This window comes from Rattus rattus, chromosome X (genome assembly GCF_011064425.1).
Source record: "Rattus rattus isolate New Zealand chromosome X, Rrattus_CSIRO_v1, whole genome shotgun sequence".
In the NCBI taxonomy this organism is placed as follows: domain Eukaryota; kingdom Metazoa; phylum Chordata; class Mammalia; order Rodentia; family Muridae; genus Rattus; species Rattus rattus.
The window spans coordinates 53,378,785-53,406,190 of NC_046172.1; the positions used below are offsets into that span (position 1 = coordinate 53,378,785).

The 27,406-nt window shown below is 40.7% G+C and overlaps 1 pseudogene; it reads left to right on the forward strand.

Annotated features, from left to right (window-relative positions):
- The first annotated feature begins 21,447 nt into the window (after positions 1 to 21,447).
- Positions 21,448 to 21,945, forward strand: LOC116889327 (annotated as a pseudogene).
- Positions 21,946 to 27,406: the final 5,461 nt, after the last annotated feature.

The following is a 27,406-nucleotide window of genomic DNA, read 5'->3' on the forward strand; positions in this document are numbered from 1 at the left end:
CTCCCTCCCCCCTCTTTTTCCCTCTCATTATCTTTGAGATAATATTTCTTGCCATTTATATATTTTTGATAAATGCAGAACAATTTTTTCTTTTATTCCTTTTATTAACCACAATTTTTTTCATACGATATAGTCTGAATGCAGTTTCCCTTCGCTCCCCCTACTCCTCCCAGTTCTTCTCTACCTCACCTCACCTCCAGATCCACTCTCTTTCTGTCTTTCATTAGAAAAGAACAGGCTTCAAAAAGATAACAAAATATAACAAAATAAAATATAACAAGATAAAACAAAGCCCATCATATTGAAATTAGGCAGGCCAAGACAACAGAAAAATGAAAGAGAAGGCATAAGAATCAGAGACCCACTCATTTACATATCCAGGAGTGCCATAAAAATACTAACTGAAAGCTATAACAGGGGACCTAGTGTAGACCTGTGTGGGCCCTGTGCTTGCTACTTCAGTCGTTGTCAGTTCATATAAGCTTTGCTCAGTTGTTTTAGGAGGCCTTTTTCTCCTGGCGTCCTGTATCTCCTGTCTTCCCCACTCCTCCCTCCTCTTCCTCAGGGTTCCTGAGCTCTAAGGGGAAGGATTTGATGGACACTGAATAAGGCACCAATCTATAAGTATAGCAGAATATCATTAGGAGTCATTTTATTGTTACTTTTTTTGACCAGTAATATTTGGTTTTACCCTAAGTTGCTGGGCTTTCTATCTAGACTCTGGTTCTTGGTCACTCCAGCAGTGTCAGCAATGGTTCCATCTCATGAGGAAAAAAGAGGTTAAAGCTAAGCTCAATGTATTTTCACAGGGACTGCCTCTTTCTTGTCCTGTTAAATAAGTCTTAGAGCTTTAGCTAATAATGACAGCCAGGTTCACTCAAAGGAAACTAGCCCAGTCTTTGACTGAATAGAAGTCTTTCCTATTATCACCATGATGAGCTAGGACATTTCAACCAAAGGAGGTCACAAAGCTATCAGGTTAGAAATTTCCACCAGAGCCATGCACAATCTGAAAATTAGGGATAATTTGAAAAGAAGATTGTTCCTATCTCCTTCTTGAAGGAGAACCAACCTCCTCCTGAGGACCTCACACTCATGTCAAATGTGAAAATGGAAAAATCCTCCAGATTGTCTTTGCCCCTAAAATTTAAGGCCCTACAAGAAGCCGCCACACTTCCAAAATCAATGCCCATTAAGTAGGGACACCATGTTTTGAAATTTGGCTATATTTAAGACTTTTTGAGACTCCAAAAGCATTTCTGACACCAAGTCCTTTGAGCCTTAATGGTTTAGAGCCTGAGACCTCAAGTCATGCCTGTACTTTCTCACTCAGACCTACATTGCCCAAAGTGCTCCCCCTGAAGTCTGGGATACTTTTATTGTTATGTACATACTCTCAGCTATGCTGTCATAAGTAGTTATAAGGACTTTAGCAATATTTTCTGAAGACCTCAATATCCCTTAAAGCCTAAAGCATGGGAAGGCTTAGAGTTTCTCATTGATACCTTCCTACCTAGTAGGTTATTACACCAATGTAAAAAATCGAATATTCCCATCTTAACAAAATGAACAAGATGAATCCGAGGAATAGCCTGAGGTCTATAAATTAGGCTGTGGTCCTGATCCACCCCAAAGTTACTAAGTTTTATATCCATTTTGGACAAATGACCACCAAGAACAGGAGTAGCATTGTAGCGGAGCCAGCTGGAGCCTAGAGGACAAGCTGTGCGTGTGTTACAGAGCCAGAGAAGTGGCCCAAGCCACTGGGGGGGGGGGTGTGCAGAAGATCATGACTAAATGCCTGCCAGATATTGGACACCGTTTTGATCTGACTGTTACTCTGTTCTGGTATTTCCTTCTTAAAGTAAGGAACTATTTAACTTATGTTTGATTTCACAGAAGCCGAGAGACTGAATTTTTAAAGAGATTTTAGGTTTTAAAAGAGATTTTGGATTTTTAAAGAGATTTAATTTTAAAGTGTTTGAATTTGTAAAGACTGCAAATTTTTAAGTTTGTAAAATATTTTATATTGTGGTGTTATTAATGTATGATCTTGGGGGATGAACAAGACAGGAAATGTTTTGGTTTTACAGTGATATGTTTCTGTGTCAAGTAGACAAGGGGTTAATTATTTTCTATAGTTTTGTGTCAACTTGACACAAAATATTTATTTGAAATTTTCAAAATATTAATTAAAGCTCCATAGTGTTGTCATAAAACAGACAGGTTAATTAGTGGAATAGAATTGAAGACCCAGAAATAAACCTACAAACCTATGGACACTTGATTTTTGATACAGGTGAATCCTAGCAGCAAGAAATATGGAGCCTGAAGTGGCCACCTCCTGTAGCCAGGTGGCAGGACTTCCAGTGGAGGGAGGGGGACCCCAACCTACCCACAAAACCTTTGACCCAGAATTTGCCCTGCCTACATGATATGCAGGAATAAAGATAAAGCAGAGATTAAGGGAAAGCCTCTTTCCTGTGGTCTAGCTTCCATGGTTGTAGAAAATATTATACAAGTGCTAAGGGAGGGAAAACAATAGTCCTATCCAGTTGTGATATCTATTAACTACAACAACAGCCATTATGGCAAGGTACAGTAAGTAGTGTGGTGGTTTGAATAGGTATGGCCTCCATAGACTTACGTGTTTGAATGCTTGGCCCTTAGAGAGTAGCACTATTAGTAGTTCTGGCCTTGTTGGAGTAGGGTAGGTGTGGTCTTGTTGGAGGAAGTTCGTCACTATGAAAATGGGCTTTAAGTTCTCCCTGTGCTCAAGCTACACCAAGTGTGGCACACACTCTCCTGCTGCCTGTGGCTCAAGATATAAAACTCTCAGGTCCTCCAGTACCATGTCTGCCTGCATGCTGCTATGCTTCCTGTCATGATGCTAATGGACTAAACCTCCGAATCTGTAAGCCAGTCCCAATTAAAGGTTTTCTTTTATGAGAGTTGCTGTGGTCATGGTGTCTCTTCACAGGAATGAAATTCAGACTGAGACAAATAGCATGCAGTGACTGCTGCCTAATTCAATTTATGACTCACTCAAAAGCAGAGAAATCATGTCTGAAACTAGAAACTTAAGTAACTTCTTAGGGCTAGTGTGGCAGTTAGTCTTAAAAGTGAATCTATTGGTGCCACTTTGCTAGATCATCATAATTCCAGACTATATTCTAAATCTTATCCTCATACCCACAGACAACTGTAGGTACCACTCCCCATCAAAGAAGCTTCTCACTACAGCAAGTGAAGGCCATCACAGCAAACCATAACTGGACACAATGCAGAGATCAACTGACTATGGGGAACTCTGCCTCAAAGGATACTTGTACATTCCAGCTGCTGCCTGAAAGATTCAGGAAATATTACAGAAGAGAGGGTGTGTCTCAATTAGGGCTTTACTGCTGTGAGCAGACACCGTGACCAAGGAAACTCTTTAAAAAAAATTTAATTGGGGCTGGCTTACAGGTTCAGAGATTCAGTCCTCTATCATCAAGGCAGGAACATGGCAGCATCCAGGCAGGCATGGTACAGAAAGAGCTGAGAGTTCTACATCTTCATCTGGAGGCTGCTAGCAGAATACTGGCTCCTAAGCAGCTAGGGTTAGGGTCTTAAGCCCACACCCACAATGACACACTTACTCCAACAAAGCCACACCTTCTAATAGTGCCACTCCCTGGGCAAAGCATATGCAAACCATCACAGGGTAGAAAGAACGTAGGATCCAGAATACCAGAAAGTCTGCTGTGAAACAGTCTCTCATAGAAATTACATAAATTAGGACTTGTACAATGGCAATATCAATATACATGATATTACAAAGGGGAAATATCACAGGTCCACTCCTAGACAGAATACTACAAGCTATAAATGACTGCAAAAGAGAAGGAATTAAGCCCTCTCAGGGATAAGATTTCTAATTTGTTATCCAATAGGTGGTCAGTCATGAAACTATAGGCATACCATCAACCAAAATAGACTTAGTATGCTATATTTATATATCTGTATATATTTATGCACACACACATACACACACACACACACACACACACACACACACACACACACACACACACATACATATCAACCAAAAAGAGACTACCAATTTGAGAGTAAGCGATAGGGAACATGGAAGGAACTGAAGTTAAACAGAGGCTGGAGGAGAGAAACATAAAGGTGAAAGTGAATTAATAATATTTTAATTAAAATGTATAGAAATAATAAGGTTAAACACACAGTGACACATACAAATTGACAACACATGGTGACAACTCTCCAATCCTGAAAAGCAGTCCTAGTGTTGTCTTGCATTTTGTTTATGTTTATAATAAGGTTCAGAAACAGAGGCACTAGTGTCCTGGTTGTAAAAATATGATTTTTCTACAGTTAGAGATATTAATATTTAAGTGCTGAAATGAAGGCCCTACTCCGACCATGCATTTCTCTCAGGTCACGATGCTACTAATCACTGCTTTTATGTTACCATGGCTTGCTGTGCTGTAGCTAGCTCTCCTTTCTTCTTTTTGTAGATCAGATTTGACAGTTTCATACTGTTGCCTATGTAATTTCCAATGGAAACTAGGAAATTAACTAACATAAATTGCTATTAGAATATGTGTCTTGGGTCTAACATGGAGGCAAGTTAATCACTTTGAATTTTTAATGTATTATGGTGAAGGCTTGGGCCAAGCACCCTGAAGTTTAGGTTCAGTGATGGTGAAAAGAGAATTTTTTTTCTTTTTTTATTGAAAATAGATTCTTCTTTCATGCAATACCTCACAACCTCAGATTGCCCTCTCTCCACTCCTTCTAAGTCTCCCACATCTTTCCCCTCTTAAGGTGCCTATCCTTTTTTAAAGTGAGTATTATTTTTTATTGGATAATTTTATTTACATTTCAAATGTTATTTCCTTTCCCTGTTTCCCATCCATAAACCTCCTACCCTGTCCCCCTACCCCTACTTCTATAAGGATGTTCCCCCTCCCCAACTACCCACCCCTACCTGCCTCCCCACCCTGACATTCCCTGGGACACTGGGGCATTGAGCCTCCCACAGGACCAAGGCCTCCCTCTCGTGATATCCCAACAAGGCCATCCCCTCTACTGCACATATGCAGCTGGGGCCATGGGTCTGTCCAGGTGTACTGTTTGGATGGTGGTTTAGTCCCTGAGCTCTGGTTGTTGGTATTGTTGTTCTTATGGGTTGCAAACCCCTTCAGCTCCTTCAATCCTTCCTCTAACTCCTCCATTGGGGACCCATTCTTCAGTTCAATGATTGGAGCATCTCCCCTCTGTATTTGTGTCAGGCTCTGGCAAAGCCTCTCAGGAGACAACTGTATCAGGCTCCTGTCAGCATGCACAATTTTGGGCATCAGTTATATATTATCTGTGGTTTGTGTGGCTGTGTGTATATGGGCTGGATCCCAGGGTGGGCCAGTCTCTGGATGGCCTTTCCTTCAGTCTCTGCTTCAAACTTTTGTCTCTTTATTTCCTCCCTATGAATATTTATGTTTCCCCTTTTAAAAGGACTAAAAGCATTCACACTTTGGTTGCCCTTCTTCTTGAGCTTCATGTGGTCTGTGGATCGTATCTTGGGTAATTTGAGCTTTTGGGTTAATATCCACTTATCAGTGAGTGAATACCGTATGTGTTTTTTGTGATTGAGTTACCATGTGTGTTCTTCTGTGACTGCGTTACCTCACTCAGGATGATATTTTCTAGCCTAAAAAATTCATGAAGTCATTGTTTTTGATAGCTGAGTAGTACTCCATTGTGTAGCTGTACCACATTTTTCTGTATCCATTCCTCTGTTGAAGCGCATCTGGGTTCTTTCCAGCTTCTGGCTATTATAAATAAGGCTGCGATGAACATAGTGGAGCACGTGTCTTTTTCATATGTTGGGGCATCTTTTGGGTATTGCCCAAGAGAGGTATAGCTGGATCCTCAAGTAGTTCAATGTCCAGTTTTCTGAGGAACCTCCAGACTGATTTCCAGAATGGTTGTACCAGCTTGCAATCCCACCAACAATGGAGGAGTGTTCCTCTTTCTCTACATCCTCGCCAGCATCTGCTGTCAACTGAGTTTTTGATCTTAGCCATTCTGACTGGTGTGAGGTGAAATCTCAGGGTTGTTTAGGTTGTATAGTTTGCAGCTTAGGAGAAGCTTTTAACCATTAGAAGTCAATGCTTAATTTTGCCACCAGAGGAAGAGTCTAGACCTGGTTGCTGAAAGTGCTTTGCTTCGGAAAAGATGCCAGACTTAAATGATCCTCAAACTGTTTTGTAGAGGTGAGGGACCAACATGATACTTTTTGCGAAAGGAATGGTGGAGCAAATTTCTTGAAGCATAGTTTATTTCAGTAATAAACTTCCTCAGGTTCAAAAGGGGGGGAGGGTTGGGAGGGGAACACCCATAAGGAAGGGGAGGGGGGAGGGGGATGTTTGCCCGGAAACCGGGAAAGGGAATAACACTCGAAATATATATAAGAAATACTCAAGTTAATAATAATAATAATAATAAAATAAATAAATAAATAAATAAATATGCATGCAATTACAAAAAAAAAAAAAACCAAGAGGAGTGGTTCTCAACCTTCCCAATGCTGTGACCCTTTAATACACTTCCTCATGTTGTGGTGTCCACATTCATAAAATTATTCCGTTGCTTTTTCATAAGTATAATTTTGCTACTGTTAATAATAATATAAATACCTGATATGCAGGATATCTGATATGTCACCCCTGTGGCAAAAGTTATTTGACCTCCAAAGAAATTAGGAACCACAATTTGAGAACCACTAATCTAGAACTAGCTGTTACTAACAACCTCATTTTACTTCAGCTAGCTTCTGATACATTGACCCTGCCATATTTCCAATGCCTTAAGAGGGAATATTTTTCTTCCAATAGAATTCACAATAATGGGGATGCCTGCTGCTGCTACTATCTCACTGCTTAAGTAAGGAAAGTAAGAGACTGAGAGAATTTTTCACACAGAAACTTTGGATAGGGCCACGAGACTGGTATCAGACCCATTCCTACACATTGCTTGCTACTTCTCTGTTGTCAAAGGAGTGACCACTAACTCAGTTTACGTTCTGAAAGGGTGGGTAAACAGGTTCACTTCCCCCATAGCCTTTCTTTTCCACTACCACTGATGGATGGTGGACTACAAGGAGGTTAAAGCATTTAAGACCCATCATTAAAATAGGTGTAAAAAAATTAAAGCTACAAGTTATTATGACTATTACTGCAAAAATCTATGTGTGGGAATCTTTATTGTATTCTGAAGATTATGCCTTCAGTTGCATATACAGGAATATAGGGTCTGAGGCATATGGAAGTCCTACGTTGTGTTTCAGGAACTTCCTTACTGATGTTCAAAGCAGCAGGACTAATCTACATTGCTACCAACAGTAGACCAGTTTGCTTCCTCTCCAACCATCATCTCTTCATCACCATTTCTTTTGGTGATAGCCTTTTTGACTGACATGAGATAGGATATCTTGTTTCTATTTGCATCATTCTATGACTACACATTTTTTTATTTACTTAATTGGCCATTTTGAGTAATGCTTATAATGTACAGATTGGATTATTATTTGGTTATTTCATTTTTGAACCATTTATTATTATGTATATTAATACCCCACCAAGTGAATTTCTGGTAAAATTTTTCTCCAAGTCTTTACCTTTACTCTGATGATGGTTTCCTTAGCTGTGCGATTTTCATTTCAGCAACCCCACTTGTCATTTACTACTGTTAGGTCCCGAGCAATTTAGAAGTTGTTCATTTTATGTCTTCAAGAGTTTCTTTTATGCTTTCATCAAGTTGATGCTAAGTTCCACCTCTTACATTAAGGCAGTTGATCTATTTTAACTTCTTTTTGAAGAGGATAAGAAATAGACACGTCCCCTTTACTTCTGAATAGCGTTCATTCTAGGAATAGCTTCTCTGTGCGATTTTTATTTTCTATCAGGGCTTTAAATGCTTCACATTCTTCTGGCCTGAAAGATCCCTTCTGCATATTCTGCTGGAAGCCTTAAAAACGTGTGTGTGTGTGTGTGTGTGTGTGTGTGTGTGTGTGTGTGTGTGTGTGTGTGTGTGTGTGTGTCTTTTGTACACATTTACACACACATCAGCCTTTATTCTTCAAAATTATTTTATTCATAAATTATGAGTTTATAATAATATAGCAGGCAATGTTATGTTCTATTTTCTATTAAAAGAAAGAATTGGCATACAAAGTAATGGATTGTACTGTAAGGTTTGTGTTATTATTTAATTTCCTTATAATTGACTGTATATATTTCTCCTCAGGTTCACTATATGTCTTTTTAGTCTTTGTACTCCTTGATAATTTCTGAAACTATCACAATGGGTTTTTGTTGTTGTTGTTGTTGTTGTTTTTCATTGGTGCTACATAAATCACTTATGCTATGTGCACTTTTATTTTTTTTAACTTTTCACTCTTTTCACAAGGTAATTTCAAACACCTGTCTTTGAGCTCATTTGTCTATGTTTTTTTGTATGAGCAAGTCTGCTTGCTATCAGATCATCAATGGCTTTTAAAGTTTAGTCATTGTCTTTTACCACACCAACTGTTTCTGGTTTTGTTTGTTCGTTGTATAAATAAAGTTTCAACAGCATTTGTTCTTGATATATATATATATATATAATTTTTATATATATTTTTCTTATATATTATTAGTCTGGTCTTATTTGGTTTTTTGTCTATATTTTTTGTATTTCTCCAATCTTTCTTAAAGAATTATCTGTAACCCATTGCCAGATAGTCCCTCCTTAGGATTATGAACCGAGGCTTAGTCCTGCTTCCTGGTGTTAGGATTGCCTGCTCATTTATGATCCCCATGGTCTTACCTTGGTTAGTGCAAATGTGGAAAGATGTGTACCTCTTCTAGTCTCCAAACACTGCTGCTTCCCCTTAGAGCAAGCCCTCTGTCAGAACAGATTGTTAGACAAACAGGTAAGGGCTTACAACTTGAGTACTTGGGTGAAATGATTTAGGTTTTGAGTCACTATATGATAAATCATGGTATATAGGTGCACAAGGAGCATCTAAAATTTGATTCTGTTGGGACTGGCCTGTCACTAGGGTATGCTGGAGTGAGCATATGGGTGTTTGGGACAGAGACAGGGTGTAAAGCTCTATCCTGTTGCGCCCAGTTGCCTGAGGCGTCCCTCTACTGTTCTAGGGACCTCAGTACAAGCCCAATCTGAATTCATGACTTCAACATAAAAAAGAATTTCAGAGAAGTCAGTTTATGAAGTAGAGTTGAGATTTGATAAAGATATTTTAATATAGACCTTAAGCCTGGTTCTTTTTTTTTTTTTTTTTACTTTATACAGTGTTTCTTAACCTGTTGAGTCGCAAACCCTCTGACAAATCTCTGTCTCCAAAAAATTTACATTCCAATTCATAACTGTAGCAAAATTACAGTTATGAAGTAGTGACAAAATAATGTTATGGCTGTGGGTCACTACACTATGAGGAAGCATTAGGAAAGTTGAGAACTACTGCTTTCACATAAAATATCCATATTAAAATGAATTCTAGCTCTACAGTGACAGCAATATTAATAGAACTAGAATCTTGCTTCTTAGCTAGCAAGAAGACTTTACTAGAGTCCACAGGGGAGGGGCACATTTCTCTCGCAATGTTCCCATATTTCTCAAGAGTATATGCATCATCTTCTAGAATGTGGGCCTGCGGGTAACAACAGCCTGGAGCCTGGTTTCAAAGCAGAAGGTTGGTAGCAAAAATGTCTAGATCGAGGATCATGTGGGTCACAGGATTCCTTTTGTACTGGGAGAATGTAGAACCAATGATCAGTTTGATGTTGGGTGAAACCTGGAACTTTCCTCTGTAGTCATCTTGAATCCTAGGTCCACAGGTTCCAGCCTGGCACTAGGCATCCCTAGGAGGTGTTCTTCCTGCAGTCTGTCATAAGGTAAGGAGCTTACTTCTATTCTGCTTATAGAAGATGTCTCTTTTTGTGGTCTGTAACCTTAGGTTAGGGGAGGAGTTAAATAGGCACCGTGAACGTCTAATTTCTGCCTTTTTAAATGGGACTTTCTTTTCTTTTCATCATACAAATTGATGTAATGTCTCACTTGTGTTCCTTAGGATTTTTGTGAGTATAATTTGTTTGGTTATCTGAATTTCTCTATAAATTCCATTAAGTTATATCGCTGAGATTATTTTTCTATTTTTTTAGCAACAGTTTTTAAGTTTTAAGTACCAGCAAATAAGCCAATGGAGAGACTGATTGCGTTTTCTAGTTTTAATCTATAAGTTCCAGCCCCTTATCCCACTATACAAATGGTCAAGGGTGTGCTAGACAGAGCCCAGTGAGGCAAACTTCAGCTTGAGTAGCTTCTGGATAATAATTCCAAAATATGAGTCTACATTATTCTAGGGCCATCTAACTAGCTATTTAGAAGTGCTTCAAGTGTTGAAATCCCAAACAGGTAGAATTATGTGCTTTCTAAATCCGGGGATATATCCAGGGCACAATAACAATCAGAAATAGCTCAATGTCTAATGGTCTGCAATTCAGTCATAATCTTCTTGTCTTTAAAGTGCTTGGGGATATCACAAGGAGTACTATAGCTGGGACATATGGTGGTTATTTTTCAGTTTTTGAAAATTCTATATATTTCCAGAGTGCATTTTTTCTTCTTTTGAGAAATGTCTGTTCAGATCTTAGGCCCATTTTTGAATGGGATATGTGTTTTCTTTTGTTTTTATCCTCTTTTAAATTCTTATATATTTTGGTATTAATCTTTTCTCCAGCTTGGCATCTTTGTCAAATATTAAATGGATGACATTATATGTCCACATACTTAGGCCTTTGGTTTTGTGCCCCTGGTCTATAATGTATCTTGAGATCTGGAATGGTAATCCATCCAGCATGTTGATTTTGTTCACAATATCTTTGTTCTGAATATCTTGGGTCTTTTGGGTTCCAAATTAATTTTAACATAGCTTTTTTCTCTAGTTAAATAAGAAATGAGATGAGAATTTCCATTGCGACTGCACCGAATCCATAGTAACTTTTGGAATAATGGTGATTTTCACAATATTAATTCTACCAATCCATGAGCAGAGCATAGGATGTTTATCTATTTTCTAGTGTCTTTGTCTCTTACCTCAGAGGCTTCAAGTTTTCCTTGTAGAGGTTCTTCACTTCCTTGGTTAAGTTTCTTCCTAGCTATTTTATATTCTATGGAACTATTGTGAATGGGAATGTGTTCAGAATCTTTTATAATGCATGCTTGGTGGTGGTGTATAGAAAAGCTATTGATTTGTGCAAGTTTATCCTGTTTTAATTTAACTTTCTATTGATTGTTCATGAATTTCACATCATGTACCCCAATCCCACTCGTCTCCCTGTCCCTTTATACCCATTCTCCACTCTTGCAACATCCCTCCCAAAAGGAAAAAAAATCTCATTGTGAAAGGTGTAGTGGGTGACAGGGTGGCCCACAGTATACCACGTTGTCCATACTTCTTTACCTGTAAATATTCATTGCAATGAGTCTCTGGTCTGGTTTGAAGCTTCTGGCTCATCCTACATTATGAATATGGGATCCTCACTGGGATTTCTCTCAGATAGCCTGTCGTTGCCTTGTGTAATGGAGATCCTGCAGCTTTGGATCTATAGTACTTGCCCCTTCATGCACTCCAGTAGTGCACAGATGGGGTAGATTTGGTGATGGCCAACTCAAAGCCCCTGAATCTGGGTCTGAGTGGTAGCTGGGCTGGAGAGCCCACCAGCTCTCCAGCACTCATAACGCTAAGGTGAGCTCTCCGGCACTGTCTCAGCTGGAACACTCAATGGGGCAGCAGGCAAGGGGCAGGACCAGCTCGTCCATTCTCATGACCCAGGGTCCAGCTCTCCCACCTGTCCCAGGTGGTAAGGGGTGAGGAGGAAAGGCATCTTTCCCTTGCCCATGCCACCACAAGGCAGACAAATGGCAGGGACAGCTTTCCCAACCTCATGTCCTCAGAGCCAACTCACCACAACCCATGCAACCAGGGCCAGCTGTTATTTGGTTCCTGGGTTCATGGGCAAGGTGCAGGGAGAAGGGAGGATGGCTGTTCTCCCTATTGATACAGCTAACTAGTGGCAGGGCCAGCACTGCACAGCCCTCAGACATCAACATGGCCTTAGGCAGCAGCCCAGACCAGGGACATTCACCTGGTCTTTGGTGTAACAGTCCTTTGCCTTAAGGCCACAGAACCAGTCAGGGTTTTAGATGGCATGACCAGCTACTCAAAGCTGTTACTCACTACTCTCAAGCCTCTAGTTCTGCCTCTCTTCATTGTGCCCATATTCTTCTGTTTCTCTTTCTCTTTACCATTTAACTTCTTTATCTTAGTGGCACCCAGGACCTCTGGGTGTTTGGGGTCATCAGGAGTGCCGTGCCCTGTTTGTCCTGCATGACACTGGGCAGGGGTCAACTTAGGCTTCCTGTGCCTGCCTGGACCTAAGTGACCCCAGATTGGGGAACATCTTGGGTGTGATCTAGCCACCTGGGCTGTGTGGCTGCAAGTACATTTTTTATCCTGCTCCATTACTGAATATGTTTGTCGTTTCTCAAAGTTTCCTGGTAGAAGTGTCTGGATCTGTAATGCTTAATATCATGCCATCTGCAAATAGGGATATTCTTTTCCTATCTGTATCTCTTCAGTTTCCTTCTTTTGCCTTAATACTTTAGTAAGTGCTTCAAGTCCCATATTGAATAAGAGTAGATATAGTGGACAGTCTGGTCCCCAATTTCAATGCATTGTTTCAAACTCCTCTATATTTAGGATGATTTTGGCTGTGGGCTTCTCATATATAGCTTTTATTATGTTGACGTATACCCCCTGCAGTCCTACAATCCATAGGACTTTTATCATGAAGGAAAGGTGGATTTTGTCAAAAGCTTTTATAGTGTCTATTGAGACAATCATGTGATTTTGTTTTCAAATCCATTTATATGGTTATTACATTTATTGACTCTTGTATATTGAATTCTAACTGCATTCAAGTATAAAGTCAACATAGTCATGGTGGATAATTATATTTACTTATGTCTGTACTTGGTTTGCAAGTATTTTATTGACAGTTTTTAAATCTATCTTCTTCAGTGATATCGGCCTGCAGTTTTCTTGGTTGGTTTTTGTGTCTTTGGCAGGTTTGGATAGTAGAGTGACTACTGGCTTCATAGAAAGGGCTTGGCAACATTATTTCTGTTGTTATTTTTGAATAGTTTAAAAAGAATTGACTAGAAATATTCTTAGAAGGTCTGGATGAATTCTTCTGTGACTACTTCTGGACCAAACTTGTTTCATTTTGAAGGCTTTTCTTACTATTTCAATATCTTCATTTGTTATGGATCTGTTTAAGTTGTTGAACTCTTGGTTTAATTTTGCTGGTTGGACAAATCTAGACATTCATCCATTTTCTTTTAGATTTTCAACTTACGATAGTACAGGTTTTTAAAGCATTCCCTTATACTATTCTGAATTTCTTTTGTGTTTAATATTTCCCTGTTTATTTCCAGTTCTCTTAATTTGGGCACTCTCTCTCTTTTTTTCTTTTGGCTAACCGGGCCAAGGGTTTGTCATTCTTATTTATCTTCTCAGAGAAACAGCTCTTAGATTAGATTTTTTGTATTATTTTCTTTGCTTCTATGCCACTCATATCTAATGTGATTTTTAAAAATTAATATTTTTGTCGATGATTAGGTTTGGGCTTAGTTAAAATTTTGAGTTGTATCTTCATTAAGTGTTTTATTTGTGCTCTTTCTGAGTTTTTTAAATGTAGGCAGTTAGAACTACACATTTTTCCTGTCACACTGTTTTCAATGTGTTCCACAGGCTTTGTTGCACTGTGTTTTCATTTAATTCCAACTTTTTTAAATTTCTTTTTTGCTTTCTTCTTTGACCCATTCATCATTCAGAATGAGTTGTTTAATTTAGTAAGTAAACTTACTAGAGATTTGTGTGCTGTCAGTTTTAAGTTTTGCTCCATTGTGGTTAGATAGGACACACAGAGTTATTTCAGTCTTTTTGAATTTGTAAACATGCTTTGTGTCCCAGAATGTGGTCTATTTTAGAAAACCTTTTTCTATTTTAGAAAAGTTGCTGCAACAAATACATATTCTTGGGTGTTTGGGTGGAATATTCTGTATATTTCTGTTAGGACCATATAATGTATTATATTATTTAATTCTGATATTTCTGTATTTTTTTGTCCAGATGACTCACCTGGCAAAATGTTGGGTATTGAAATCATCTAATATTAAGGGGATGATTTCAGTTGATATCTCTAAGTCCAGTAGTTATTTCTTATATTACTGGGTACACCAGAGTTTGGTGTATATATGAATACATATATTAGAATAGTAATATGTTCTTGGATGACTGTTGCCTTGATAAGGATTAAGTCTCCCATTTTAACTCCTCTGATTACTTTTATTTTGATATATTTTGTCAGACATTAGGATAGGGATCTCTGCTTGCTTTGTTCTTGTTTTTCTCAATCCTTAAGTTGCTTCATTAAGTCATTTAACTGTGTGCTGTCTGATTTTTTTAAAATAGGCACAGAAGGCTATAAATTTTCCACTTAGAATTGCTTTTAATATATCCCAGAATTGTGTGCATTTTCTATTCTCATTCTCATTTATTTCTAGCAATATTTTGATTCTTTTCTTTGACCATTCATCATTTAGGAATGTAATGATGTTTAATCTCTATGACTTATACACTTAAAGAGTTTTGTTTGTTGTTGATTCTAATTTTATTATGTGTTTGGTCAGATAGGATACATAATTTTTTTCTTTTTTGGTTGTTGTTGTTTTCTTTTGTTCTGTATTTGTTAAGGGTTTGCTTTGTGTCCCAGACAGTCTATTTTAGAGAAGATTCCATGTTCTGCCATGTAGAGTGTAACCTTATTGGTGTTTGGGTGGAATACTGTGTAGAAATGTCTTAGGTCTGCTTGATGTAAAATGTCATTTAATTCTAGGCTGTCTCTGTCAAGTTTTTGTCCATATTAACCTACCTATTGGAGAAAGATGTTTAAATCACCCACTATTCTTGGGTTTGTGTTAATATGTGCCTTTAATTTCATTAGTAGTTTTTTTCTGGTTTTGGTTCTTAGTTGCAGTTTGCTTTTATTAAATTATAACTTCATTTTTTTTCCTCTGGAGTTGCTTGCCTATGTTTATTCTTCTCTTCAGTTTTAAGTAATTCTTTTAAGTATTCTGTTTAGCAATTTTTGTTAAATATAAATTTTTAAGGCTATTTGGATCATAGAAAATTTTCTTTTCTCCTTTAACTATGAAAAATAGTTTGCTGGGTACAGTAGTATTTTTAATTTTTATTAAATTGAATGCCCCGATGTTTGGTGTATATATATTTAATATTGCCATCCTTTCCTGATTAATTGATCCCTTAATTAGGATGAGGTTTCCTTCTTTCTTCTGATTAGTTTTAGTTTGAAGTCTATTGTGTCAGATATTGGGACGGCAATGCCCACTTGCTCCCTGGTTCCATTTTCTTGGAATACTTTTCACTCTGTCACTTTAAGGTGGTGCCTCTCATAAAGTTAATTAATATTTGTTTCTTGTAGACAATAGATGGATTTTACTTCTTAGTCCATTCATCTAGCTTGTGTATTTTGATTGAGAGCTGAGGTCATTAATATAGAGTTACTATTGAAAAGTATGTGATTATTATAGTCATCTTGATTTTTTTTCTGGTTTTGGTTCTTAGTTGCAGTTTGCTTTTATTAAATTATAACTTCATTTTTTTCCCTCTGGAGTTGCTTGCCTATGTTTATTCTTCTCTTCAGTTTTAAGTAATTCTTTTAAGTATTCTGCTTAGCAATTTTTGTTAAATATACATTTTTAAGGCTGTTTGGATCACAGAAAATTTTCTTTTCTCCTTCAACTATGAAAGATAGTTTTGCTGGGTACAGTAGTATAGGTTGGCAGCCATGGTGCTTTAGGACTTAAAATGCATTGTTCCAGGCTCTTCTGCCTTTCATGGTTTCTAGTGAGAAATCAGCTGTTGTACAACTTACTCAGAAAAAGATGGTTAAAACTGAAAGAGAGTTTGAGGGTCTTGTCTGGAGCTAGGCCTGAGGTTTGCATATCATAAAGGGTTGGGGGAAAGGGAGGAAGGGGATAAAGGGAAGAAATGACTTACCCAGGAAGGGTGGCTCACACACTAATGGTAATTTTAGGATGCCCAATTCTCCATGTTTTCCACAAGGGCTATGTCCCAGGTGACATAAGGGAAACCAATGGACTAATCAATTTAAATCTAAATTTGATAAAGATGGACAACCCCTCACCTTCATGTCCATGACAACAGGAAATAATAGAGGCCATCAACAATTCAAGGCACAAACTCAGCAAATAGACCATTTTATCTTCTCTTAACAGGATTAAATCTGCTAATAACTAGAAATGTAGTACTTAAAACTGCAATGTATGGCCACATGGTGTACTTAAAAATGGGAAACCTAAACCCCAGGCAAAGTGGGATTAATTGGGGGGGAGCCTAAATTTAGAGGTATTGTTACTCTTGTTCCTGGTGTAGTTGATGAAAAATTATACTGGAGAAATTAAGACCCTGATGTTTTCAAGAGAGATACTTTTTATTGGCAAGAGACATTCTATTGCTTAATTGCTGTTATTACCCTGTATGCCCATGAACTAAAGAAATTCAGAAAGAGAAGACCATGGGCTTCAAAGTACATATCATGTGATCACGGCATATTATGATGGAACAGTCCTCTTTAACTCTTAAAAGATAAACATTTTTCTTGCCTTATTGATACTGGTACTAATGATAAGATTATTGTTTCTGACTTTTAATTATGGAAATGGCCTAATTAGTCACACTCTTTCATTTTCATTGGTTTTGGATTCCCAACCTGGGTAAAAAAAAACAAAACAACAACAACAAAACCCTTCTGAGATACTAAGATGAAGAAATCCTGAAGAATATACTAGATACATACAGCAGACATTCGTATACATATAATGAGGACAAGTTTGTGGGGGCAGTGGACCATGTCAGAAACGAGAAAAAATGTCTTTTCCAATAGGAACATTCTTTTGACCTATTGGCTTTGGGGAATTCCACGGAGGTCCAAGACACTAAGCCTTCCCGCAGATTTAAGAACTGGCAGCCGCTCTCTGGCTTATATTGGCCAAGTCTTCTGTTTTTGTTTTAAGGAGAAATTAGATATAGAATCTGTACCAATACCTGTTATGGGCTGTTGGGATTTAGACAGGAGCTAAAGGGACCTTCAACCCACACCAGAGAGTAGCTCTGGCCAGAAGGTTTCAGTTGTTCCTTCAGCTTGTTCAAATCCATGCGATGGTGCTGACTAAAAGCACAGCTGGAAAAGGACAGGTTGCTTGTCTCCAGAGTTGGGGGTTGGGGGTCACCTTCCCGTGGTATCAGTTGCAGTGCTTCTATTGTTCTTGACCCATGTGGTCGCCAGTTTCCAGTGTGAGTACCAGACGCTATCTGTGGAGATGTGGGTGGCTCTGGCCCTGCTTGAACAGCCAAAGAGTTACACTCTCTGAAGGGAAGGGGCGGTCTCTTCCGTGGTCTCTGCTGCTCCTGCTCCGGAGTTGGTACCGGGCCACTGAGCAGGAAGTGACTGTGGTAGGCTTGATCAGCTTCTAGCAATAAAAGCTGCAAGAGAGAACTCTTCCCCAAGGTGTTACAGCTCTTTATGGTAGACATTCTCAGAAGATCTTTGACGAAATAACTCCCATGTTTTATTCCTTGTGGACAGGGTCTTAAATACATTTTAGGGTGGGTTGGGGTCTAAAACTAGATGCTTTCTATTGACTTGGTTTGAGGTGTTAGGGATGCCTTATCTGTATGTGAAGGGGCTTTGGCTGCTGCTGCTACATGACTGATTATCACGGTCCTCTCCCCGTGGGGTGTCGTGGTCATGTTCCAGGACAGAAACCTGGTTGGGAGTAAATGAAACACCTACAGTCCTCAGGTATGAGAGTACCAGGGTTTCTGAATCCACTTGATTTGACTAAGTTTTCTGGCATGGGCCACTGCTCCACGACTCCTCCTTTTCTCTTTTATAAAAGAGAATTTTCCTCAGAATAATTGTCTCCTATGTTAGAAACATTTTGATATTGAACCAAGACCTGATTAGTAATCTTTGTAACGCTACTTATCTGCTGTGGCACAAGTTTTGTTTTCTTTTAATTTTTTTTTTTCGGAGCTGGGGACCGAACCCAGGGCCTTGCGCTCTCTAGGCAAGCGCTCTACCGCTGAGCTAAGTCCCCAACCCCAAGTTTTGTTTTCTTAAGTGGAAGTTACTACTATCTCTTCCAAGGCACCTATGCCCCTAAAACTGGAAAAAAATGGAATACTTTATAGTTGTCCATTGAGACTTTTGCTAAGAAAGGTAGTTTTGGTTTAAGATACTCAAATTTGTAGGCATGGTCACTGATAATCTACCAACTCTATTACCACTACACAAATTTGGCTTGATCAGTGAAGAATAAAAGCAAAAATATTAGAGCACCTTAATTTACTGATACAGCAACAGTTGGATACAGAGCTATGGAACCCTTCAATAATCCTTGGAATAATATTTTCACCATACCAAAACAAAGAAACAAACAACAATAAGAAAACCCACAGGAAATGGCAAGATTTACTGCTGTAGATAAAATAATGCAGCTTATGGAGCCTTTGCAACCAGGATGCCCCTCCTCCCCCACACACAACCACTCTTATAGATTGTCTCTTATTGTGATATTCCTTTAGCCTCACATTATAAAGAAAACTTTGCTTTGTCTGTACCTGTACTTAAAAACAAGGAGCCTAAACAGAGATATCAATGGGAATTTCTTCCTTAAGGAATGATGAACAGGCTTACCGTGTGTCACTAATATATTACAGATGCCTTGTTGCCAGTGTGACAAAAAACATCCTCAAGCTTGTATTGTACATTATGTGGACTATAATTTTATTTTGCAAAACAAAATGCCTACTATTCAAACTTTTACAGTATACTATTATTAGCTGATTTGAAATAAAAAAAAATGGTCTTGAAATCGCACCAGAAAAAAAAATACAACAAATCCAGCTTCAAATATAATTTAAAAAAACTTTGGGTCATATTAACTGCATGATACTCCTCTTATACATTTCCACAAATGAACTACAACCATTTAAAAATGTCCTTAAAGGAGATTCTGACCTAGCCTCTGCACGAATCCTTAGTACTGAGGTTCATGCTACATTACAATTGATTAAGAAAGCTATTCAAAATATTCAGGTGGAAAGAATTAATTATAACTTACCTGTATACTTTTATATATTTTCTAAAATGCCTGTTATTTAGATTCAACTCTTACTTGGGAAAATTAAATAAAAGAGAAACAGTAAATGTATATGAGAAAACTGTTGGCCTGGCTGTCTCTCTTAGGTAGTGTCACCCCTGTTGATTCTTGTTTGTTATGCCAACTCTACTGAACTAGACTGATGGTATATCCATGAGGTGTTTGTGAGTGGATCAAGCTGTCACTGTTGACCTGTGACAACACAAGCAGGAGTTTCTAAAAGGAACCTTTCTAAACAGGTTCACTTTCCCCATATTCTTTCTTTTCCACTACCTCAGATGGGTAGGGGGCTAGAAGGGAGGTTAAAGCATTTAATAAGCATCATTAAAAATAAAGGTTGAAAAAAGTTAAAGTTACAGGTGGCACCAAAAGTGGGGCCAAAGCCATGACCCTGAGATTAAGAGGTTCATGTTGTACTAACTGAGCTAGCCAGGCCTCAGTCACGACACTAGAAACAGGAGGGACCAGGAGAGATGCCAGGAGAAATTCTCAGCTGTACCTCACCCAACAAAGGGACTATCAGTGAAGACACAAGACCAATGAGCATTGTACAGCTACCTCTATTAAATAAGCGTAGCTCAGCTTCCATCAAGTCCTTATTATACTCCCTCCAAACATCATGTGTTGCGTCTTGACTCAGCTTGTGAGTCTGTCTCATCTGACATCATTCTTTCAATCATCCCAAGTCTGAGAACTCAACAAGAAACTATAGCACACCACCAGAAACTTTTTTGGCATGTATTTTTCTCATTGGAGTCCCTACAAATGGAGCTCAACAATGTAGCATAAGGTAAATCAATACATAGGTGTCATTAGCAAAGAATCTTTCATCACATGTTCTTTCATGTACTTGCTTTAGCAGAACATCCCTTCTCCTGTGTCTGCTTCAGGGAAATATGCTTTTGCGAGTCTGCCTTAGTCTTTTACCTGTGTCTGCTTCAATGAAACATTCCTTCGTGTGTTAGACTTAGCAGAACACCATCCAACATAGCTGACTTTCCAAAGAACCCTTAAGTTCCAAAGAACCCCCTCCAGGCAATAGCCTTGAACTCATTGGTTACAGGAGACAACTTCCCAAACAGAACACCAATGGCTCAGGCTCTAAAATCAACAAGACCTCATTAAACTAAAAAGCTCCTATAAGGCAAAGGACACTGTGGTTAGGACAAAACAGCAGCCTACAGATTGGGAAAACATATTCACCAATCCTACATCTGATAGAGGACTAATATTCAAAATATACAAAGAACTCAAGAAGTGAGACACCAACAAGCCAAATAACACAATTAAAAATTGCGGATTGAAGCTAAACAGAATTTTTAATGGATGAATCTTGAATGGCTGAGAAGCACTTAAAGAAATGCTCAAAGTCCTTGGTCATCAGGGAAATACAAATCAAAACAGCTCTGAGACTCCATCTTACAACAGTCAGAATGGCTAAGATCAAAACCTCAAGTGATCGCCCATGCTGGCAAGGATGTAGAGCAAGGGGAACATTCCTCCATTGTTGGTAGATGTGCAAATGTATACATCTACTTTGGAAATTAATTTGGCAGTTTCTCAGAAAACTTAGAATAGTTCTACCTCAAGACCCAGCTATACAACTCCTGGGTATATACTCAAAAGATGTTCTACTCTACCACAAAGATACTTGCTTAACTATATCCATAGTAGTTTTATTTGTAGCCAGAAACTGGAAACAATTAAGATGTTTCTCAACTGAAGAATGGATAAAGAAAATGTGGTACATCTATACAATGGACTATTCGGCTAGTAAAAACAAAGACATCCTGAATTTTGTAGAAAAATGGAAGGAACTTGAGAATATCATCCTGAGTATGGTAATGCAAACCCAAAAGGACATGCATGGTATGTATTCACATATAAGTGGGTATTAGCCATAAAATCCAGGATGTAAATACTACACTCCACAGACCCAGAGAAGCTAAACAAGAAGGAAGGGCGAAGTAAGAATGCTTGAATCTCACTTAAATGGGGGTAAAAAGAGCCTCTGCCTCGGACCCTGCTGCTGCCACGATGTTGATGCCTACAAAGAATCAGATTGACATCTAAGAAATCCTTTTTAAGGAAGGAGTGATGGTTGCCAAAAAAGACGTCCACATGCCCAAACACCCTGAGCTGGCAGACAAAAATGTGCCCAACCCTCATGTTATGAAGGCCATGCAGTTTCTCAAGTGTTGAGGCTACATGAAGGAGCAGTTTGCTTAGAGACCTTTCTACTGGTACCTTACAAATGAGGGCATCCAGTATCTCCGAGATTACCTGCACCTACCTCCGGAGATCGTGCCCGCCACCCTGTGCCACAGACATCCCAAAACTGGCAGGCCTCAGCCCAAAGGTCCAGAGGGTGAGAGGACGGCAAGATTCATAAGAGGGGAGGCAGACAGAGACACCTACAGAAGGAGTGCTGTGCCCCCTGGAGCTGACAAGAAAGCTGAGGGTGGGGCTGGCTCAGCAACAGAATTCCAATTTAGAGGGGGCTTCCGTCGTGGACATGGTCAGCCACCTCAGTGAAGTTGGAGATTATGTTGTGTTGAATACACTTTAAAGAAAAAAAGGGGGTAATAAAATAGTCATAGGAGGGAGATGGATGGACAAAACTGAGTGGGAGATGGGATGAGGGATTCAGGATCAGGTGTGGAGAGACAGGAGAGATGGCCAGATGGCCACGATTATTAATGTAAATCTACAGCGGGCAGGAGTTGGATAATGGGGGCATCTTTATGATGTGCCAGAGACCTGAGGTAGTGGAGGCTCCCAAGAATCAGTGAGGGTGATTGTTGGGGTTTAAATCTCAGCTTGAGTCCAGACAGAACACACCAAGCCAACATGGTTCCATGTGGAAAGGGTCAATGAGAGAAGAAGAGTAGAAGTGGGGAGGAACAAAGGAGGCCGGCCATGGGTATGTGGAGGGGAGGGGGAACGGGATAGAGAGAAGGGACAGGGAAGAGGGCAAGAGCAGAGAAGAGTAAAGGGCAAGAGAGAGCAAGAGAGGGCAAGAGAGAACAAGAGTGAGAGGAGGGGCAAGACACCCCCTTTATACAGCTGGCTGTTGCCAGGCAACTGTGGGGTGAAGCATACCTGGCTGTTGCCAGGCAACTGTGGGGTGAAGCATACCTGGCTGTTGCCAGGCAACTGTGGGGTGAAGCATACCTGGCTGTTGTCAGGTAACTGTGGTGCAGAGCATACCTGGCTGTTACCAGGTAGCTGTGGGGGTGGAGCTTAGACAGAATACCAACATTGCCCCGTTTTGGTTTAATTAAAAAAATAAAAAATTAGAAAGGTGATGGTGGAGCAGGAATAGGGTCATCGTGATCTCTGACTACTTCCTGCTTGCTTTAGGGTGACGTGTCTCTAGGGAACCTAGAAACATGGGTATGGGATGTTTGTCCAGTCTTAGAGTTGGCTTGTTTTCTAGGGTCTGTGGAACCATCTGAGAATAGGTCAGAAGGAACAGTTCCAATAGAAGCGTCTGTGTCTGTGAGAGGAGATTGGAACACCTGGAGGTTGCTTCTCTGGAGCTGTCCTGGGTGTAGTGAGCGCCTGGACTTGATAAGATGCTGGAACACACATATATGTTTATTATAGGAAGAGAATAAGATTAAGTGTGTTTGGGAGAAAAGAAAAATTTTTTCTTAGATGTACATTTGAAACCCAGAGGAATACCACCCTTTTGAATAGGTAGTAAGTGGGAACGTTAGGCAGATGGACTTAATTGAGTGGAGTCTATTTGGTCCATGAGAGGTGAGTCTGAGTAGGTTTCCTGTAGATTATAAGTTTACAAAAGAGATAACAACATGAGTTAACAACATGAACATTCTTGAAGATAAGCTTTTTGTGGAGCAGAAGGAAAAATTTGTCCTACAGAACATGTCCTGGATGTCTTAAAACAGTTTGCCATGACAAAAAGACAGATAGAGAAAGCAGTTTCCAGATCTATTTGGAAAGAGTGTTTAGCAACAGAGGGAGGTCTCAGACTCGGGGGTCTACCTGAGAAGCTGGTAAAGGCAGCAACATGTCCGTGTTAGTAGGTTGGCTGGCTAGAAGAAGCAGAAGGGCTTCAGGCAAGTTTGAGTTTGGGAAAATGGGTGGAGCAAATTAGAGACTCCCAACTTAGCTAGAAGATCCCTTCCCAATAAGGGGACAGGGCATGTTGGCACTACCAAAAAGGAATGGGTGAAAGGTACACCCCCAAAAATGTAACTAAATGGTGGGGTTTGGTGAGGAAGGTAAGGTTGCTCCCTACCCCAACTGTAAGGGAATGGGAGAGAGAAGCAGGTCCCCAAAACTCCATTAGGGCTGAGTAAGTGGTCCCAGTGTCCAAGGGGAAGGAGATGGGCTGCCCACATACCATGATAGTTACCAGGGCTCCCTGCTGGTGATGGCAATGGTCAGGTCCAGGGAACTTAGGTCCCTTCATTCGTCCAAAGTCAAGCCTAGGAGATCAGCTGGAGGGTTACTTGGACGTGATGTCCCCCTGTCCTACACAACATGAGGGCAGCCCAATGTCCCCCTTGATGGCATCTAGAACATGGCCCTTTGGTTGGTGGGGATTAGGGCAAGCCCTCACCCAGTGACCTTGTTGACTACAGTTGTAGCAGGAGCCTGGTGGTCTCTTAGTCTTAGAAGGCCAGGAGTCTGGGGCAATAGCTTGGGCTGGTTGGACAGCCTTTGTCAGCATATGGTATTTTAGTCTGCGAACCTTCTCATCTCTTCTCATGGTACACCTTAAAGGCCAGAACCAAGACTTCTGCCTGTGAAGTTAGGGGCCCTCTCTCTAGCTTTTGAAGTTGTCTTTTAGGTCGGAGTAGCTCTGGGAAAAGAAATGGGTCATCAGAAGTTGCTTACCTTCTGAATTTTTAGCGTCTAGATTAGTATATTGCAATAAAGCCTTTGTAAGGTATTCTAAAAATTGGGATAGGTTTTCCTGTTTTTCCTGGATGACCTCTTGTAGTTTTTCAAAATTCCTTGGTTTTAAGTCTGTCCTGATCCCAAACTCACTGGCGTTCCTCAGGAAGTAAATTATTAGTAAGTTTCATATTTCAAGACAGGATAGGAATGAATAATCTGCAGAGCAAGGGAGATATGCGAGTGCGTGTGTGCAGGTGTGCACAGTTGAGGCACTGGTGCACGGGTGGCAATATGAGCACGCTGGAAAAGAGAATGTAAAAGTTTTTTTTCAGTGCTGTGGCAGGCTGAGCACAGGAGCAAAGTCCTGGACAGAAAGAGAGAAATCACTTGCACGCGGGTCTTAGGGGTCGTATGCATGTGGGAAAGCAGGTCTCACAGACAGAGTTCCTGGCAGATGCAAAGGACAAGACAAGACCTGCTTTTCCTGATGCTGCAAACCAAGGATTGCAGCAGTGCAGCACCAATGAGGAAGGGAGGAGGGGGAGGCCTGAGGACTGGGCCAGACAGAGATATTGTTTTCTGCTTACTGTAAATTAGACCAAAACAACCCAGGAAATAGGGACAGGCGGTGAAGACTGATAGACCTGTGGGGAGAATAGGAATTATTAACTGCTCCTACCAGTGCTGGGGCTACAGAGCCGGTGCTCCTGAGCCAGAGAGCAGCTTATCCAGGCCTGGCCTGGCACTTTAAACTGTCTTTTAAAAAGGGAGGAAATATCTCACCCAAGGGAAAAGGTCCTAGAATGAGGTTCAGTGAAAGGATCCATCCCTAGGGGCAGAACAGGGGTAGCTCCAAGCTCAAGAATGCTCCCTTGAGACCATATGTACATTATGAAAAGTCAAGCTCTGAGGTAAAAAAAGAGCACAGAGGTTAGGTAGGTACGCTCAGCAGCTTGTGCTTGAAGAGGGTGCTCTCCTTGGTGGGCAGTTGTATGCAGGGCAATGGGGAGGCCTGATGGACTGACCAGCCAGTACCAGGGACACAGGTTACCTCAGCAGGATGCCACAGGAAGTGAAACACAGAGAGGGGTTAGAGTGAAGGTATATGAATGTTTGGGCATAAAGAACCTCCTTCCATTTACCAGACTGCCAGCAGTAATTATGAAGATCCTGTAAAATTGAGGAATTTCTGGTAGTGGGAGAAGAAGGACTGTGTGGTTGATGAGGGCCTGTCTAAATGGGAAGAGATGGCACCACGTGGTGAACCACAGAGGGCAGCAGTTCATGTGCGCCAGCTGCAGCAGTAACTCACGTGGTGGAATCCCTGAGTCCCACAGCAGCCAGCAGGTGGCAGTGTCCAATGGTGCGGACACGGTGGATCCTGAGGCTATCCAGTAGCTCGCTTATCTCTTCACGACAGCCCAGTGCGCATGCACATCCCAAGCTGATCAACCGCGACCACGCCCCGGGCCCAGAGTAGGCTGAGGGCTGGAGGGTGCTGCGGCGGTACTGCGTGGCTCCATTTCTCCTAGCCACAGCCCACGCAAGTGTGCAGCCCAAACTGAGCAACTGCAGGCTGGGGGCCAGCGGTCACTGTGGCAGGAGCAGAGGGTGCGTGCAGCTCCATTTCTCCCCACTAGGGCTCAAGCTGCGGCAGGCAGTAGACACACGCAGTGGGAAGGGCCTACCTTCCGACCCATGATCTGACTGCAGGGTGCCAGGCCTTGTAGGCACGGGGAGATCAATCACTGCATACGGGTCACCAACGTTGGTGCTCAAATCTCAGCCTGCGTCCGGACAGAACACACCAAGCCAACATGGTTCCACGTGGAGAGGTTCAATGAGAGAAGAAGAGTAGAAGAGGGGAGGAACAAAGAAGGCCGGCCATGTAGGTATGTGGAGGGAAGGGGTGGGGATAGAGAGACAGGACAGGAAAGAGGACAAGAGAGCAGAGAAGAGTAAGGGCAGGAGAGAGAAAGAGAGAGAGGAGCAAGAGAGAACAAGAGGGAGAGGAGGGGGCAAGCAGCCCCCTTTATAGTCAGGCACAGATAGCTGTTGTCAGGCAACTGTGGGGCAGAACATACATGGCTGTTGCCAGGTAGCTGTGGGGGTGGAGCTTAGACAGAATACCAACAGTGATCTTAGCTGAGACTCACATCAGTGGGGATATGGAATCTGAAGAAACTACCTCCTGTAGACAGGCAGGAAACCCAGAGGAGCAATGGGACACTGACCCACCCACAAAATTTAGACCCAAAATATATCCTGACTACAAGATGTACAGGGATGAGGGGTAGAGCAGAGACTAAGGAAATGGTCAACCAATCACCAGCCTAACTTGAGCACTAATCTCTGACACTATTAACAATACTCTGCTATTATAGACAGGAGTCTAGCATGGCTGTCCTGAGAGAGGTCCCATCCAGCAACTAACTCAGACAGAGACCCATGGAGATTGATTGCGCCCTCTAAGAGGATAGGAACTCCATAGGAGGACAGACAAAGTCAACTAACTTGGATCCTTGAGGGCTCTCAGAGACTGAACCACCAACCAAAGGTCATAGAGGCTAGGCCCAGGCCCCCAGCATATGTGCAGCAGATTTTCATATTGGTCTTCATATAGATCCCCCAACAACTAGAGTGAGGGCTATCCCTAAAGCTATTGCCTGTGTGTGGAATCTGTTTCCCTCACTCAGCTTTCCTGTCTGGTCTTAGTTGGAGAAAAGACACCTAGCCCCACAGAGACTTGAAATGCCCGGGGAGGGGGGGTGATACCCTGGAAGGGCCTCCACTCTTTCAGAGTATATGGTGAGTGGGGATGTGGGGAGAAGGATTGTGGGAGAAGTTACTGGTAGGACATTGGTTTTGACATATAGTGGGATATATATATATATATATATATATATATATATATATATATATATCCCAATCTCAAACTTGCCCCAAGGAACTTGATGCCCCTAATCAACAGAAAGTAATCTAAGGATAATGTGTTACTATCCAAGAATTAATGAAGGAAGACCCCAGACTCAAATAGTATGCAGAAGCAAAGAACATTTATTCTGCAGAAATTACCAGGATGCAGAATCAACCATTTATCAAAAATGGCGACCCCAAACAAAGT